Source organism: Pteronotus mesoamericanus, unplaced genomic scaffold (assembly GCF_021234165.1).
Source record: "Pteronotus mesoamericanus isolate MK-2021 breed Mesoamerican mustached bat unplaced genomic scaffold, CSHL_Meso_final contig_596, whole genome shotgun sequence".
In the NCBI taxonomy this organism is placed as follows: domain Eukaryota; kingdom Metazoa; phylum Chordata; class Mammalia; order Chiroptera; family Mormoopidae; genus Pteronotus; species Pteronotus mesoamericanus.
The window spans coordinates 83831-100314 of record NW_026555211.1 but is presented as its reverse complement, the minus strand read 5'-3'; the positions used below and the strand labels follow the sequence as shown (position 1 = coordinate 100314).

At 42.8% G+C, this 16484-nt stretch overlaps 1 pseudogene; it reads right to left on the bottom strand.

Annotated features, from left to right (window-relative positions):
* Positions 1 to 3404: 3404 nt before the first annotated feature.
* LOC129076549 (interferon-induced very large GTPase 1-like) lies at positions 3405 to 10693 on the bottom strand (annotated as a pseudogene).
* Positions 10694 to 16484: the final 5791 nt, after the last annotated feature.

Sequence of the window (16484 nt, the reverse complement as noted above, 5' to 3'; positions counted from 1 at the left end):
CCATGAGGGTCCCGTCCTCGTGAACGCATCTCACCCTGATTATCTTTCAAGTCCCCCCTCTCTACATCACAGTGAGGGCTTCAGCACAGGCCTTTCAGGACCATGAACATTTAGTCCGTAACACACCCCCGTTACCTAGACTTTCTCATATTTATATCTTTTTCCTCTGAGAGAGACCTACTTCAAAATTCCTCAGTGTAAATTTTCATTTTAATTTATGAAACTTACATTTTATTAATGTTGCCTGATGTGGTATTAGAATCTATACCCTCCAAACCAATTTCTAAAGGCCTTGTGGTCCCTTCTTTCCTACTGTACTTGGGATCTCTCGCTCAGCTTGCTCTGGAAATCCCCTTAATCTAATAATGTAGCGAGGCCCAATTTCTGTGTTTCTATGCGCCTTTCTTTCTTTTGTTAAAATTCAACTTGTTTTTCATTGTTGGATATTTAGATTTTTCTATATGTTATTTTAAACATCACAATACATCTTATATTTAAAAAAAAAGAAATGGTTTGTGAAGCAATGCAGTAAAGGGACCCCCGTGGTGTGGGGTGGGAGGGGAGCAGAGGGGAGGGGATTAAGCTGGTCGCCTGGCGTCCTATGGATTTAATCACTTGCTGATGGATACACTTCATAAAATTAATCTCTGGCATTAGTTCTTACTGAATAAACTCAGGCTATCTAACTACCTCCCACATGGTTTCTACCTAGTTTTTCAACCTGCTTCATTATGAACTCTAACAACAGCGCTGTGTATTTCCTACTTGCTACTGTAACCACAGCCCTTAACACATGCTCACGCGTAGAAGGTGCAGATCACATATTAAATCTACCTATTCACTTGTAAAATAGTTGACCAATTTTGCTACTAAATGTGTACATTCCTAAAGAGCATCAACTATGGATTGTGTCTGCATTGTGTTATGTCAACATTTTTTTGCTGTTAATTAATTAACTCATGGCACATTTTTTAAGTGCCAGCTGGAATTCCAGATGCCTATTAGTTTACACTTGAAACCTATATAATTTTATTAACCAATATTGCTGTAATAATTTTTCCTTAATTTTTAATTCAGTTTTTTAATTGTTATTAAATTACCGTTGCCCCAATTTCTCCTCATTCTCTCCCCAGCCATGCTCACTCTCTGCTCCTCCACAGCGTGTCTTTTACTTCCAATAACCCTTAATAAAGACCCATTTCACCGACTACGTCAGCCTTACCTGCACTAACCTTTCAACCGTGGTACCTCTACTCCTGTGAACTATTCCTGAGCCCAGTGTCTTCTAGTTTTGATAATCATGTCACTCTCCTCCTGACTGACTCCCTGTCCTCCTACTTCACTGGTCCTCAGGGCTCCTTCCTCAGTGACTCCAATCCAGTGACACTGGAATCCCCATGCCCTGATCCCACCTGGTGGCGTCTCCATTCTCTGCACTACTATTGCCCCAAACCCCGTTTCCACATAGTCCTCTTCCCTCTAGCCCAGGTGACTTTGTGCCAGTTTTTTATCCCTTGAGCACAGCCCCTGAACCTCATTCAATAATCACAATGCTTGAATGACTGAAGAATTTATCAAGAGTCTTTTTTATTTGTACACAAAACGTTCTGGTTGAACAATCAAAGTTCACATATGATATATGATACTCCTTAGTTGAAAGCCTTTAAGGATGCATTACACAAAACCAAAAAGCACTCAGGAAATGGTAACAGAACGTTGCCATTTTCAAGGATGCAATAATGCAAAAGGCACCAGGCTGGCAGGGGCTTTGCTTCTGTCACAATTTGCACATCATCAGCTTGAAAGGGAATTCCAGTGCTTACTGAGACTATATTCCAGAGACCAAAGGGGAAACCGTACCGTTCAAGAATACCTATTACCTTTATACATTTTCTATTACAAGAGTGTTTTCTGGAGACATGGGGCATTCGACCTCAAACTCAACGTATGCTTGAAGTTCTTGGGGTACAAAGATACCAGACCAGCACGATCGTGCGGCTTTGAAGGTCCAAGCGTTAGACTGCTAATCTCCGGATTATCTGTTTTCTCTGGATGTTGGGGGTTAGAGGGCGTTCCTGCAGATGGAAGCCAACGGTTGCTCTTAGGTCCAACATGAAGAAATTCCTTTCTTTGTCTCAGGGCTCCTTGAACTCATCAGTTTTGAGAATCTAGCATAAGTCATTGTTTGGGACATGGAGATTTGCAGAAGGAGGATTTTTTTTTTCCTCTCAGGTTCTTGGTTGGCTTTGGAGGGGGTTTCATTTTTATTCTAGTCATGACCCTATTGCTTAACTAGTGTGAAAAGTCTCAAGGGAACCTAGTTTGGAGATAAACATTTCTTGGCAGTTAAATAGAGAAAAGGAAAGTTTTATTGACCTACTAGACCTAAAATTACATATTTTTGATATTTCTTTATTGAACCGATACTTTTAAAACTCATTAATGGTGTAATCAAATCTGACCTTGTTCCCAGCCTCGATTAAAATGGCCCTTTTCACCTGCTCATAAATCTTGTTCCAACAGCCGGTCCTTCTTAGGCCTCTATGGATACCAGGCTTTGAAACCTAAAATTTTATGAACCATTTTTTTTTAAAGTACACAGAGGAAACCGTGGAAATGACAGGGAAGAACAGGGTGATGGTTCAAAGAGAAAAAGTTATTTTATTTCTATTTTCTAGATTTTCTTGCTATTGTTTCCTGAATTGATGCAGGCTTTAATTTGTTCAAGTCTGTGTTATGCTTTCCCAGAACAAAATATGTCTAAATTTTCACTATGCTTGGGAATCATCGTTCCAGGAACATTTTTCCATTCAAGGGTTAGCAACATTTCGTCACTATTGCAGAGGTGAGAAAATTACCCTTGAAAAATAAAGGCAATTTGTAGTTTCCAGCCAAGAACTGTATATTGGTTTCAGATATCCACACAGCTAAACTATAAAAACTTGTAGCCCTCTGTATTGATTTTTACCTCCCTCAATGAAAATGAATTTCTTATGAGAGAGTGTTTAGGGGCAATAAATGATAATGGAAAACTACAATCAAACAATAGCATGCACACACACACACAGAAATTTCTCTGAGATTTTACATAGCATTATATATCTTAAAGTAAAAGGCTTTAACAACAATAGTTTAAAATATGAAGTAGTTATTTTAAATGAGTAATATTCGATTTTTATAATAATGTTCATGTATTTCAGTCATTTGTTTTTTCAACCAGAAAAAATCAACAAAGCCCTTTCACAGAAATCTTGAATTCTTGAAATGTTGATTGATTTATTTTTAAGTGTTTTATTTCTAAATGTCAATCATAAAGGTTCTCATGTGAGGAGGAGGTGTTTTAGGATTGTTCAGATTTGGTGATTCTTGTTTAGATTCCGGTACATTTTTGTGGCCATTGAGAATTATTGCTTTTTCAAATCATCCAGCACATCCTGCTTTGTGATTTTGGTCCAGGCCTTAGGGATTTCGCCCCTACCTCTAAATGTTTTCTCATATTTTTCTTCTAGGTTTGAACGGAAGTGACAGACAAACCATTTCCAGTATGGCTGGGTGGATGTGTCTGGGGTGATGCTCCACGTGGCATATTCCCCTCCTGCCTTTCGATAGTTCTTATATGGGAATTCGCGACCGTCACTCAAAATAAAGGAACAATCACTTGCTACTGAACTAGTACAGTAATCAATGGAAAAATGGTCTGTATTAACCCATCGGTATCCATTGACAGCCTCAGGACGATGGAAAGGAACACTGTGGTCTCCATCATGTGAAGGGATTGTGTTTGTACAAATGGCTTTACAGAAGGGACACTGTTTCCAGCACCCACAGAGGTGTTCAGAGAGCATTTTCTGGATTTCAGGAACCATTTCTTCTATGGGCAGAGTCCAATACTCCTCTTCTACAGTGCTCATTGCAGGATCCAAAGCGTCACTCATGGCTTCTTTGAGAAATTCAGTATCTTTTATCTCCTGATGTTCAATGCTTATCAAGTCTTTTCGTGGAAAGATCAAGTTACTCCCCACGTGATCACAGAAGGAATCCAACCACCCAGATGCGGTGCTGCTCTTATCTTTAACTCTTGCTGTGGACTCATGAATAGCAAAGAGGATGGTGTTCTTGATGTCCTGTATACTCATGTTTAAAAAAGTCTTTATTTTCTCCTTTCTTTGGTCTGAACAATACCTTTTAATATGATTTTGAATGAAATTCCTAAAAAATGCTTCTGGATCATGAATGTACTCCCAGTAATCCTCAAAACTTTCTTTTTCTGCCAGAGAGATAAGAACGTGTTTCTCCAGGTTAGCCCTGTTTCCGCTGAATGCTGGGCAGGAAGCTCGCATGTCCCCAGCAATTTTAAGGACCATTCCTCCCCCTAGTGGCGGTGGAGACGGCAGGAGTGAGTTTGTGCCACAGGAAGTTAACAAATGTTGTGATAGAGGTTGCTCCTTGACAAGAGATCTTAAAACTCATGAAGAAATCATCTTTCTTGCTTTGCAGATAGTGTACAGGATCATTTGCTCTTTTGAATGCCTTGTGCATTTGTTCAAACTTTTCTGATGCTCTTTCGAATAAACACAAAGATAAGTCAATTTTATATTTATTTGTAAATGTGTATCTTTCCTCAGTGGGTGCAGATTTCACCCCCTCTTCTATTATTCTCAGGATTTCATGGAAATAAGTTGGATTGTAGTCTTCCCTTTGAATGTTCTTAATAGTTTCATTAAATCTTGAAACAATGTGGTCATTGGTCCTATTTATGGACTCTTTATCAGAGACTCCTAAGTTCATTGGGAAAACGCCCCATTTTTTGTTCAATTTGACATGTTCATCACAATTGATTTGAAATACTTTTCCATAATTTTTCTTCAGTGTGTTCCCAATGTTTTTCTCCTTTTTAAAATGTTCCAAAAGGATGTTTTCAGAATCCACATGAATATTAGGCTCTTTGACTGAAGGGACTGTTGAGGACACATCGTAGACCCATTTTTGCCAAACTTGATTGAATTTCTCATACAGCGCTTCCTCACTCAGTTCTTTGCCCTTTACAGTTAAAGCCAGTTCTCGGCTTCTTTCCAGTAATTCCTTTTCATAACCTGACTTTTTATTATCCAGCTTTTCTTGATTCTTTTTGTAACTAATATGTCCCTCAGCTTTATTTTTGCTCTCTAAAATAAGTGTCTCTTTAAGGTTCATTAGCTTATTTTCAAAATTTGCTTTCCACTGAATCAGGATTTCACTCTCTGGGTCTTCATTAAAATATTTTTCAAGCTCTTCCTTGATGGCTTCATATTTTTCTGAAACTTCAGCCTCAAGTGTGCTTGTTGTGACTGTCTGGATTTTTCCATTCTTAATCTGGTTGATCAGCTGGTTCTGCAAGCCTAGCACATGACTCCTGAGATGCCAGGTCCAGGAGTTATACATGGTCTCTAATTTGCTCATGGCCATGACCTCTCGGGTGTTCCTGAAACTAAAAATAAAATTTTCACTCACCAGGGCTTTCCACAAATCTTGAACTCGGACTTTTACATCTGATATCTTCATGATGCTTCCCCTAGAGTCCTCCTTGGCAGTCTTAAGAATTCTCCTTTTCAGTTCCTGGATGTTGTGGCTATAGCGAGGATTGGGAGGAGCCATTGGGGGGTTGCCATCCCAGAGGTGAGCAAAGTAGTCGACGTGAGTATTGATATCAAATTTAATGACGTCGCTGAAGCGAGTTACACCTGAGCACTGCTCTTGCTCTGCCGCCGTTGCTGCCATCTCATCCAGTCTCTGCTCTAAGCGCCTGCGTCCTTCCATAGTTTGGTCTTTAGCTGTGACTTCCCCCCACGTTCTGATGGACAAAGAAGCAGCTCGGTGAGATTTTCACTTGTTTCATCCTCATAAAAGCTTGCACAACTATTTGTAGAATATCTTGCATTTCTGATGGGTTTTCCCCAAAAATGTTGATCAGAGTCAAATTTCCAAGTCCAATGACAAAGGTTGCCATCTCATTGTCACGATTCTTGGATTTGTTGCTGAGTTCTGGGGCCCGGAGTCCTTCGGTGTCCACAACAAGCACAAAGTCAAAGCCCAGTTCCTCTACGAAAGTCTCTTCTACTTTCAGGAGCTGCATGTAGGCGCCCGGGTGCACCTGCCAGCACTGACAGTGAACTGCAGCCCAAAAAGTGCGTTCAGCAGGGTGGACTTCCCCGAGCTCTGGAGGCCAAGGATGGAGAGAATGAAGATCTTTTTGTTCCCAAGTTTCTCAGAGACCTTGTCAAAAAGAGCTGCCACCCACTTGAGAGGCACATAGGAAGCGTCCCCATCCATCAGCTCAATGGGGACACCAGATATCAGGAGATCTGCAGCAATCTGGGGAAGAGAGAGAAAAAGTTCATTTTTGGTGGCAGAAGCTTCTTCTAGAGCTTCATAAATTTGGCCAGCTTCTCTGAGAAGTTGCTCAACCCCCAGGGTACAGTCACTAATCTCCTCGGAGATAACTTCTATCTCTCCTTGCCAGCGTAGTAGGTTGCTGCTCTTTGGTGCCTTTTGCTTTTCTGTTTGTATCTGTGACCACAGAGCATTTTTCTTTTCATTCAGTTTTTCCAAGTGTCCTGCGGTCAGGTTGTCCATAAACACACTGAGCCATTGCAAAAAGTAGAGTACGGTTTGAGTTTCTGAATGATTTTGGAGAATTTGAAGGACAGCTTGCATTAAGTCATTGAGAGGAAAGGCTCTGGTGAACTGTTCTTGCCGTATTCTTTGTTTTTCTTTCTCAACCTCACTCTTGTGCTGTTCAATGCTCCGATTCCCCTTTTCTGTCAGGTGATAGAGTTCTTTGTCCTTTTTACACCAAAGATGCCACAATTGTCCTTGAAGGGGTAGAAAGTTTTCCTTCACCTGAGATATCTTCATTTCTTTCAGTAGAACCATTAGCCACTGTGCCTTTTCTTTGGCTTCCTTGCATTCTCTCTGGTCTTCATCAATCAGGAATCCTTGCTTGCGAGCATATGCGGCACAGTCGTCTAAGCTGAGAGCAGTGTCTGAGAGCGCTACCAAACGTCTGATTGTAGTAATGAGCTCCTCTGTTAATTCTGCCTCATTTCGGTTCCTGATCCCAATTCGCACTTTTTGGTTAGAATTATTGACCACGGCTTTTTCTTTGTTGTCAAGTAAATAAATCAAAGGTCTTGGTGACTGACTCAGGTCACGCACAATTTTTCGGTTTTCTTTATTGTCATCAGAAGTTGACATGAGGACCACAATGAGAGAAGAGACCTCCTGCAGGAAGGCGAGTTGCTTCTCGTGTTCCTTTGCATCTCCATGAAGATTGGCAAAGGTCAAGCAGTTTCCAAATCTGTCCTCATCATCCCCTCCAGGACAGAACCAGCAGACTTCCACCACGCCCTTCATCAGGAGAGAGTCTTTGGTGCTCCCTCTGCAATGCCGGTGAAAAAAGACATCATGCCTACGTTTACTGAGAAGACAGTTCATGATCTGAGATTTGGAAGAAGAGAAGTTATTTCCGACTCTAATGAAAGACACAATGGGGGTAGGGACAGAACACATCTGCTTATTCTTATAATTGATCTTCTCCCCTTTTGGTGATGTCCTTGCTTCCTGCCAGCTTTTTCTAATCTGACTGAGAGACCAGAGAGAGAATTCAATTTGAGAATTGCAGGGATTAGGTATGAGAAGGGGGAGGGCAAACTGGCAGATGGAAAGTTTGGACAAAATATATTGTCTGGCAAAATCGTCTGCACAGTGAAGAACTGCCATCTGAATATCCATGGGGTGAATATGGGGTCGAGGATTAGTGGCCACAGGATTAGTGGGAGTATCACCGTCTTCAAACAAGTCTTCATACGGATCAAGGGCCTCATTTTCTTGATTCGATGCACTTGGAGAAACTTGATTTTGTGTGTTTCCATCCTCCCTGAAGACTATGTATCTCAGCTCATAATCCAGCACCAGTAACTTCTGCAGGAAATAGAAGGGAAGCTCCCTTTCAGAGCTGGGTTTGGTGTTGTACACAGAAGTCTTGTGGATCAAATGGAAGTTATCTCTGCTCAACCTTTTTCGATAGTATTGTTCTAGGCCTAGACGCTGGAGTAATTCCAGGAAAGCCCTGTCTTCGATGACTTCTCGTCGGCTATTTTCTCTATCATGTGGTTCATGGGATCGTTTCTTTCCATGGAAAACATTCTCCAAGTTCTCTCTTACCTCATCCATTCGCAACAAAGAAGTGGTGGCGTCATAAGTGCCATCAGTGAGCGATCTCAAGTCTTTCTCTAGGTTTTCCCAATCATGACTGGCTCCCCGTTTGGAGAGGACATGCGCAACTTCTTTGGACAAAGGTTGGCCCATGTGTTTTTCTAGTAATGCAAATCGTTCTGCTTTCTCCTCTGGCGAAAGAGCTGTCACTCCAGCAGTAGCTGTGAGACCTGTGAGCACCAGGAATGCCTGAGCCCGGTAGGTGCAAATAGTTTTGAGCTCCTCGTATTTCTCTTGGGCAGTTTGCATTTCATTCAGTAGGAAGTCTAACGCATCACACCCCAGGAGACAGTGAAAAGTGTTGTTTACCACATGGTATCCCGCACCAGCTGCAATAAAACGTAGCAAGAGCTGTGTGTCTGTCTGCCCTGTTTCTTGGAGGTGATTCAGGAAAGAGCCAAGAGACAAGCTGACCTCACAAGTGGCCTTCCTTTGCGCTTCCTCCAGAATTTCTGCAGGCTCAGATTTAGCATTCGCTTCCATGAGGTCATTCTTGGCTTCTTGCAAGATTTTGATGAATTCAGAAAATTGGGAGATGTTGATGTGCTCTTGCTCTGACCCTGACTGGAAGACCCACTGCATGATGGAATGAGCCTGAGGAAAGTTATCCACTCTGTAGATGTGAGGATCCAAAAGGCTGCGCAACTGAGATTTAACCAATTTACCTTTATAAATGGAAGACATTCTGCAATATTTAACAGTGTTTACCAGAAAATTCTGCAGACCATGATCTGTGAGGCATATGTTAACCCAAGTGTCATAACTTTTTGTTTTCTGGCTCAACATTTGCATGAAATCTATCAGTTTATGAAGCTGCCCTTCAGGATCTGATACCTGCCAGGACTTCACTTCCTCTAGGAAAACCGTAGCTTCCTTCCTAACACTCAGTAATTCTTCCCCACCCTGGATCTGGGCAGGGAGGCCAGTCAGAGCAGCGTAGCTGTCTTTCAGAAGGTTAGCTACCCGAAGAGGATCCTTAAAATCACCCCTGTGGCTGGAGAGGATGATGTCCCAAATGGGCACCAGCTGAAGTCCCCGGTCGATGACGCACCAGGTTTGATTACTAGCAACGAGGCCAGCTTTCCACTGGAAAAAGCCATTTGCTTCAGGTGGGCCACCTGTCTGGTCGACAGATAATTGGACTTCGGTGTGAAGATTTTGGGAGGTTGTGCTCTGAGTGGAGCTTTTTGCATGAGAGGTTGACGCCTCCACACCTCCAGCAACTTTCACCCCAAAGCCACTGTAGCTGCCCCTTATGTAACCATTCAGGGCCTCTGCCGACTGCTGCTTTACTTCTGCCAGCTGCTCACTTTGGAAACCCTGTGAGACGGCTTTCCACCAATAGATTCCCCCCCAGGTGCAGAGGGCCCTGGTTAGCATGGGAGCCAAACCTGTGGAGGAAAGCTTCAGCCCTGCGTCTCAGCATGGGGAGCCGGTCTGGTCCTTCAGGCTGGCTGAGAAGGTCTTCAATCCATTTCAGTTCCTGCAGGGCAGCGTTGGAGAAGTGGAGCTGATCAACGGGAAAGCGGCAGGAGGCGAGTGGCACATAGCTGAACTTGGTAGAGCAGAAATAAGAATGCTCAGAACGTGACTGCTCCATGTCTTTGGATTCTGAATGTTTGCTCTGGTCCATACCAGCTTCCAAGCTAAACCCCCATCCTCCGCCCTTGGCCGAGGCAATAACACTAAAGCCCAGTTTCTCTACTGTCTGGGTGAACATGGATTCTGCCCGAGAAGACGTAAATTCCCTTGTTTCCATCCGTGTGCCCTGCTCAGGGCCATGGAGTGAGAACTCCTTTGGGACACTGAGTAGTTCCTCTCTCTTCTCTACGAGCCCCCTTTGGTGGCTGGTCTTGAAAATTCCCTGCAGAGCCAGCCCTCCCGATGCCCATCTCACCAGATCTCTGTCTGGGAGGTTTTGCCTGGTAGACAGTGTCCCCTCCATGTGGGTGATGTGCTCCTGGATGTTTTCCATGACTTCTCTTAGGGGTTTCTCAGGGTGTGGCCAATACTCTGTGGGGATCTCCATTGCCTGCCTCAGCTCTGCCTCTTTTGTCTTCACGGTCTCCTCCTGTCGTTGCCTCCCCTCTGACAGCAAGTCTCTCAGCTCCTGCAGTGCCTGTTCTGCCTTCTTCAGGTTCTTCTTGGTCATTGCCACCTGGGCCTCCTGTAACTCTGAAAGGCTACTTGCGTGCGACAGCTTCAACAGCTTCTCCAGGGCCCTTTTCTCCCAGGGATGTTGCGCCTGGGCTTTCAGCTTCTGGAGGTCTTTTTCTTCTAGGTGTTGTAAGGCCTGAGCACAGGTCACTCCCAGGTGTTCCTGCATCTTGGGCAGCCAATACTCAGCTGACAGTCCCGCTTCCTCCAGCATCCCTTGGAGATCTTGCATCCTTTTACCTCTGAGAGGCGGCTCATCAAGGGCAGGCATTGCACTGTCCATTTCTGTGGAAAGAAGAGGCACTCAGTTATCCTGTGTCATGAACTTAGGAAGTGTCAGCCACATGGCAAAAATGATAAGAGTACTGGAGGTATAAAAGCCTTTAAGGCTTTGTCATATTTTCACTTCATTTCTCCAACAGATATATTAATGTTTAAAGTTTTTGACATACGTGTGTTTGCACACAAATCATCTTTGTGGGTACTCTCCCCAAGGATTGCTTATTTAGTTGCCTGAGTGAGTTGCAACTTAATAGCCTGATTGTAGGCACTTCCAACTTTACAAAATCAGTTTCATGGGGCTTATCAAGCAGATGGTTGCAGTGAGAAAACAGGCAAGTTCTTGAGAGCTTGATATTTACTTTAAAAACAAGAGCGAAAACGCCAGTTATTATTATTCAGTTAGTTTCTATCCAACATGTGTTGAATGGATTCCTTCTTCTCTCTGTCCCTTCTTATGCCATCTTATAATATTTATTACTCTCCTGTCCTTTAAAGTGTAGTCTTGATGCCAGCATTATGGTGGCATACAATGTTTCTGCTTATTTGTCTCCATTTTATGACAAATAACTAAACACCTATCCACAAACAAACATGCCTCTGTGGAAACTGTGTGACCCAGGACGACATGCTAAACGATGTGAAAGGAGTCAGGTGCAGTTTGTTTCTGGTAACAGGCAGAAGACTTCTGCATGGGGTGTAGAACCAGGAGAGCCAGTGAATCAGACCCATCTATCTTGCCATGGTTGCAAAAAATCTTTAGCTTGCTGACTTGGGCGGATGCCCAAAGATGAGAGAGAAGTTGCTTTGGAAGTCCAGGCTTCCTGATCTTACATGGGCTGAAGTATCTGATGGTGGCAGTTCCTCCAGTGGGGAAAAAGGAAATTGGTTAGTGAGTGCCTGGTTACCCCACCTGTTTGGGGCATGGCCAAAGAAACACACTGCTTTCCAGCAGCACCCAGGCTAATGTGGCCGGACATCCATGACCAGGGAAAGGGAAGAGATGGAAAAATTCAGAGAAGAGTATCAAAGGGCATTAAAAGGAGAAGGTTCCTGCTGTCTGTGCTCAGGACTTCAGCAGGACGACCTCCCATGTTCCTCGTGGAGAACATCACCTCAGCATCTCTGCACCGGGTCTGCAGGCACACCCAATGCCCTGGGTGCTAAGCCCACAACTCCCCCACAATGTGCCCACCCCTTTGTGTTCAGCCGTGAGAACTAATCGGGAAAATATAGTGGACTCAAGAAAACACATAGGATCTGTGTGCAAGGGAGACACCACACACCTGGGTTATAGCACCACTTTCTGAAAAACAAAAGAGAGGTTTCCAGTAGCCTTCCTGGTGAGTTGTAGGAACTAGATATGACATAAAAGCCTAAAAATTTTGGCCACAGAGAGCGCAAGAAGAGTGGAGCAGTGTGCGCATAGAAAGGTGGAGCAACCCCAGATATAACAGCACCAGTAAACAGAATAGTCCATCGGAAGGCACTAGTGAAGATGTTAGGAGGTGTGTGAAATGTAAATGTGGAAGCAGGAGCTGAAAACTACAAGGACACGATAAATAAGGAAACACAACATCACCAAAACTAATACTTTTTTAATAACCTAGCTTAAAGACATGGCATTTTGCAACATGGCTGACGAAGAATTCAAAGTAGCTTTTAAAAATAAACTTAACAAGCGACAACTAAAGTCTGAAGACAATTTAACAAAATCAGGGAAAACTGTGCGAACAAAGTGAGATATTTACCAAAGAAATAGAAATCATTCTGGAATCGAAAACTTCAATAAATAAATGGATAATGGTATAGAGGACATTTGTATCAGCTTAGAGCAAATAGAATATAGGATAAGTGAGCTGCAGGCCAAGCATTTTGAAATAACCCACAGAGAGAGAAACAAAGAAAAAAGAATGAGGGATCCAAAAAAGCTGCAGAGTAGAAGGAAGATACATTCCCCTCCTCCCAGGGCCAAACCAAATTATGACTAAATTACAGAATAGTCAAGCTGAGTAACCAACTGAAGACTAGCTGAGCAGAGGACTTATAACTCTGGATATACATAAGAAGACATATTGAGACTTGTAGGAAAGGCAGAGGCTCAAAAAGGGCTGGTCGCACCCATGTTAAGAATCTGGAGGGATACCCGACTTCATCGGTTCCCCTGGGAGAAAGGTGTCTCAATCTGGCCAGCCTGGGCCTGCAGTGCAGACTTTCAGGGAGGCTCTGGAGTTCTGAGCATATTCAAGGTGGGGGACTCAGGTGGTGAAAGACTGAGTGTATGGCTCTGGGGCGGGGGCCATGTTCCCTCCTGTGTGCCCAAGTGGCATCGCCTCTCCCAGGGGAGACCTACTAGCTCCACACTTCCACTCTAGGTGGCCCCACCTGCTGAGCTCACACCCCGAGGAGAAACTAGCTGGCTGTGGCCAGCCGGGGCCTGTGGTGCAGACTTTCAGGGAAGGCTCTCAAAGACGTCTGGGCAGACTCAGGGTAGTGGAGACAAACGGGGAGAGACTGAGGTGTGTGGCTCTGGCAGAAGGGTGATTTTTTTTTTTCCCCTCGCATACTCACCTAGCTCCAGTATTCCTGGACAGAGCCCTCCATCCATGGGGTCAAATTTTGGTCTGCTTTTGCCTGATGAACCCTACTGGCCTCACTCTGATGACCTTCTGAGACCCTGCCCCAGAACGAAGTTCTGCAAGCAGGTTGCAGCAGGCCTCGGTGTGTGCTAGCCTCACACTCAGCTTGGGCACCTAGGTGAATCTGTATCAACCTGGTGAGCACCACTCACACCTACCTTGTGACTTACTAAGATTCTACCTCACTCGACTCGTGTATGGCAAGAGGCTCTTTCAGTGACTGAGCCCGATAGGCAACTGGCAGTTTAAAGGGATTGTCAGGGTGCCTTGGGCCTTTTGCTCACTTATCCCTGGGTCCAGTGCTGGTGAAAGCAAGCTGTGGTACACAGCTTGGAAACTCCCACATGCACCCCATGCACCCAGGCTTAGTACAGTCCGCCTCAAACTGTGGATCACTCTGTAGCTTCAAACAGGTAGCCCAGGGCAGTTTGCAAGCAGGGCCTGACGTTGACCTGCATAGGAGTCACTCTGAAGAGGACCCAGAACCAAGACACATTAGAATTAAAATGCCAAAAAGTTATAGACAAATAGAGAATCTTATAAGCAGCAAGATAAAGACAGCTCGCAACCTACGAGGGAACTCCCATAAGGCTGTCAGCTGATTTCTCAACGGAAACACTTCAGGCAAAAAGCGGTTGTCACAAAATATTCAAAGTGATGAAAAACAAGGATCTACAACCAAGACTGTTCTGCCAGCAAGGGTATCAGGAAAATGGAAGGCGAAATAAAGAGTTTCCCATACATAAAAAGCGAAAGGAATTTATCACCACCAAAACAGTATTACAAGAAACATGAAGGGACTTCTTTGGGGAGAAAAGATAAAAAATATGAGTAAGAAAATATGAGAAAGAAAAAATACTCACCATCAAGGACAAACACTTAGTAAACGTAGTAGATCAACCAACTCTAAAACCAGGACAAAGATTTAAAGACAAAAATAGGAAGACCATGTGTAAGTACAACAATGTATTAAAGGATACATACAGAAAAACAGCAAAAAATAATGACAAAAACTTAAAAGTGGAGGTGAGGAAAAATTATAGTGAGTTTAGAATATGTTCAAACTTAAGTAACCATCAACTTAAAATTGACTGATATATACATATACATGAGTCACATGATAACCCAAGACCAGAAATCTAAGAGATATACATGAAAAAAAAAGTAATCTAAACATGACACTATGTACAGTCACTTACAAGAGAAGCTTGCAAGAGAATAAGGAAAGATCATAGAAAAAGTACAAAAACAATCAGAAAATGAATAAATTGACAATAACTACATACCCATCAATAATTATTTTAAATGGACTAAATGCTCCAATCAAAAGAGATAGGGTGGCTGAATGGATAAAAATACAAGGCTCATACATGTGCTGCCTGCAAGAGACCTACTTCAGATTGAGAGACACATGGACTGAATGTAAAGGTATGGAAAATGTTATTTCGTGCAAATGTAAATGAAAAAAAAAAAAAGCTAGGGAAGCAATTCTACTATGAGACAAAATAGATCCTAAATGTAGTAACAAGGGACAAAGGCATTTTATAATGATAAAGAGATCAACCCCAAAAGACTATATAACTCTGGTAAAGATCTACACACCCAGTGTAGGAGCACCGAAGTACATTAAACAACACTGACGGACATAAAGGGAGAGATTGACAGTAAGTCGGTGATAGTAGGAGGCTTTAATGCTCCTCTGACATCAAGAATTAGATCATCCAGACAGAAAATCAACAGGAAATCAGTGCCCTTAAATGGCGCATTAGACTAGGTGGTCTTAACTAATATTTTTAGGATATTTTATCCCAAAGTAGTGCAATAGACATTCTTCCTATGTGCACAAAAAACATTTTCCATGAGAGACCTCATCTTAGGCCATGAAAAAAATCTCTGTATATTTATTTATTTTTATTGTTTAATTCATTTATATTTTTGGTTTGGGACCTTGTCCAAGTTTTCTTTTTTCCCTTTTTCTTTTTTCCTCCCCTTTATTTGCCTCTGCCCTGCACCCTCCATCCTATGAGCAATCCCCCCGCCCCCCTTAGTTCACATCCACGGGTCATGCATATAAGTTCTTTGACTTCTCCTTTTTCTATATTATTGTTAACCCACGCACCCCCCATCGATTTTGTACCTACTATTTATGCTTCTTATTCCCTGTACGTTTTTTCCCTTTCCCCCCGCCCCCTCCCCTCTGGTCTCCATTTCTGTGATTCTGTTCCTTTTCCAGTTGTTTGCTTAGTTTGTTTTTATGGGTTTATTTTTAGGTTCAGTTGTTGATAGTTGTGAGTTTGTTATCATTTCAGTCTTCATAGTTTTTGGTCTTCTACTTCTTAGATAAGTCCCTTTAACATCTCATAGAATAAGGGCTTGGTGATGATGAACTCCTTTACCTTGACCTTATCTGGGAAGCACTTTATCTGCCCTTCCATTCTAAATGGCAGCTTTGCTGAATACAGTAATCTTGGATGTAGGTCCTTGCCTTCCTTGACTTTGAATACTTCTTTCCAGCCTCTTCTTGCCTGCAAAGTTTCTTTTGAGAAATCAGCTCATAGTCTTATGGAACTCCTTCATAGGTAATTGTCTCCTTTTCTCTGGCTGCTTTTAAGATTCTCTTCCTATTTTTAATCTTGGGTAATGTAAATATTATGTGCCGTGGTATGTTCCTGCTTGGGTCCAAATTCTTCAGGACTCTCTGAGCTTCCTGGACTTCCTGGATGTCTATTTCCTTTGCCAGATGGAGGTAGTTTTCCTTCATTATTTTTTCAAATAAGTTTTCAATTTCTTGCTCTTCCTCTTCTCCCCTACACCCCTAACATTCGGATGTTGGCACATTTAAAGTTGTCCCAGAGGTTCCTAAGCCTCTCCTCACTTTTTTGAATTCCTGTTTCTTCATTCTGTTCTGGTTGAATATTTATCTCTTCCTTCTGCTCCAAATCACTCACCTGAGTCTGGGTTTCCTTCCCTTTACTGTTGGTTCCCTGTATATTTTCCTTTAAAAAGGTATACGTTTTAAAAAGACTGATATCATATTAAGCATCTTCTCCAGCCATAATGAATAAAAACGAGGGTCAATGAAAAGAAGAAAAGTAAAAAACACACTACATGTGGAGACTCAATAACATGCTACCAAACAATAATGCATGGCAATGA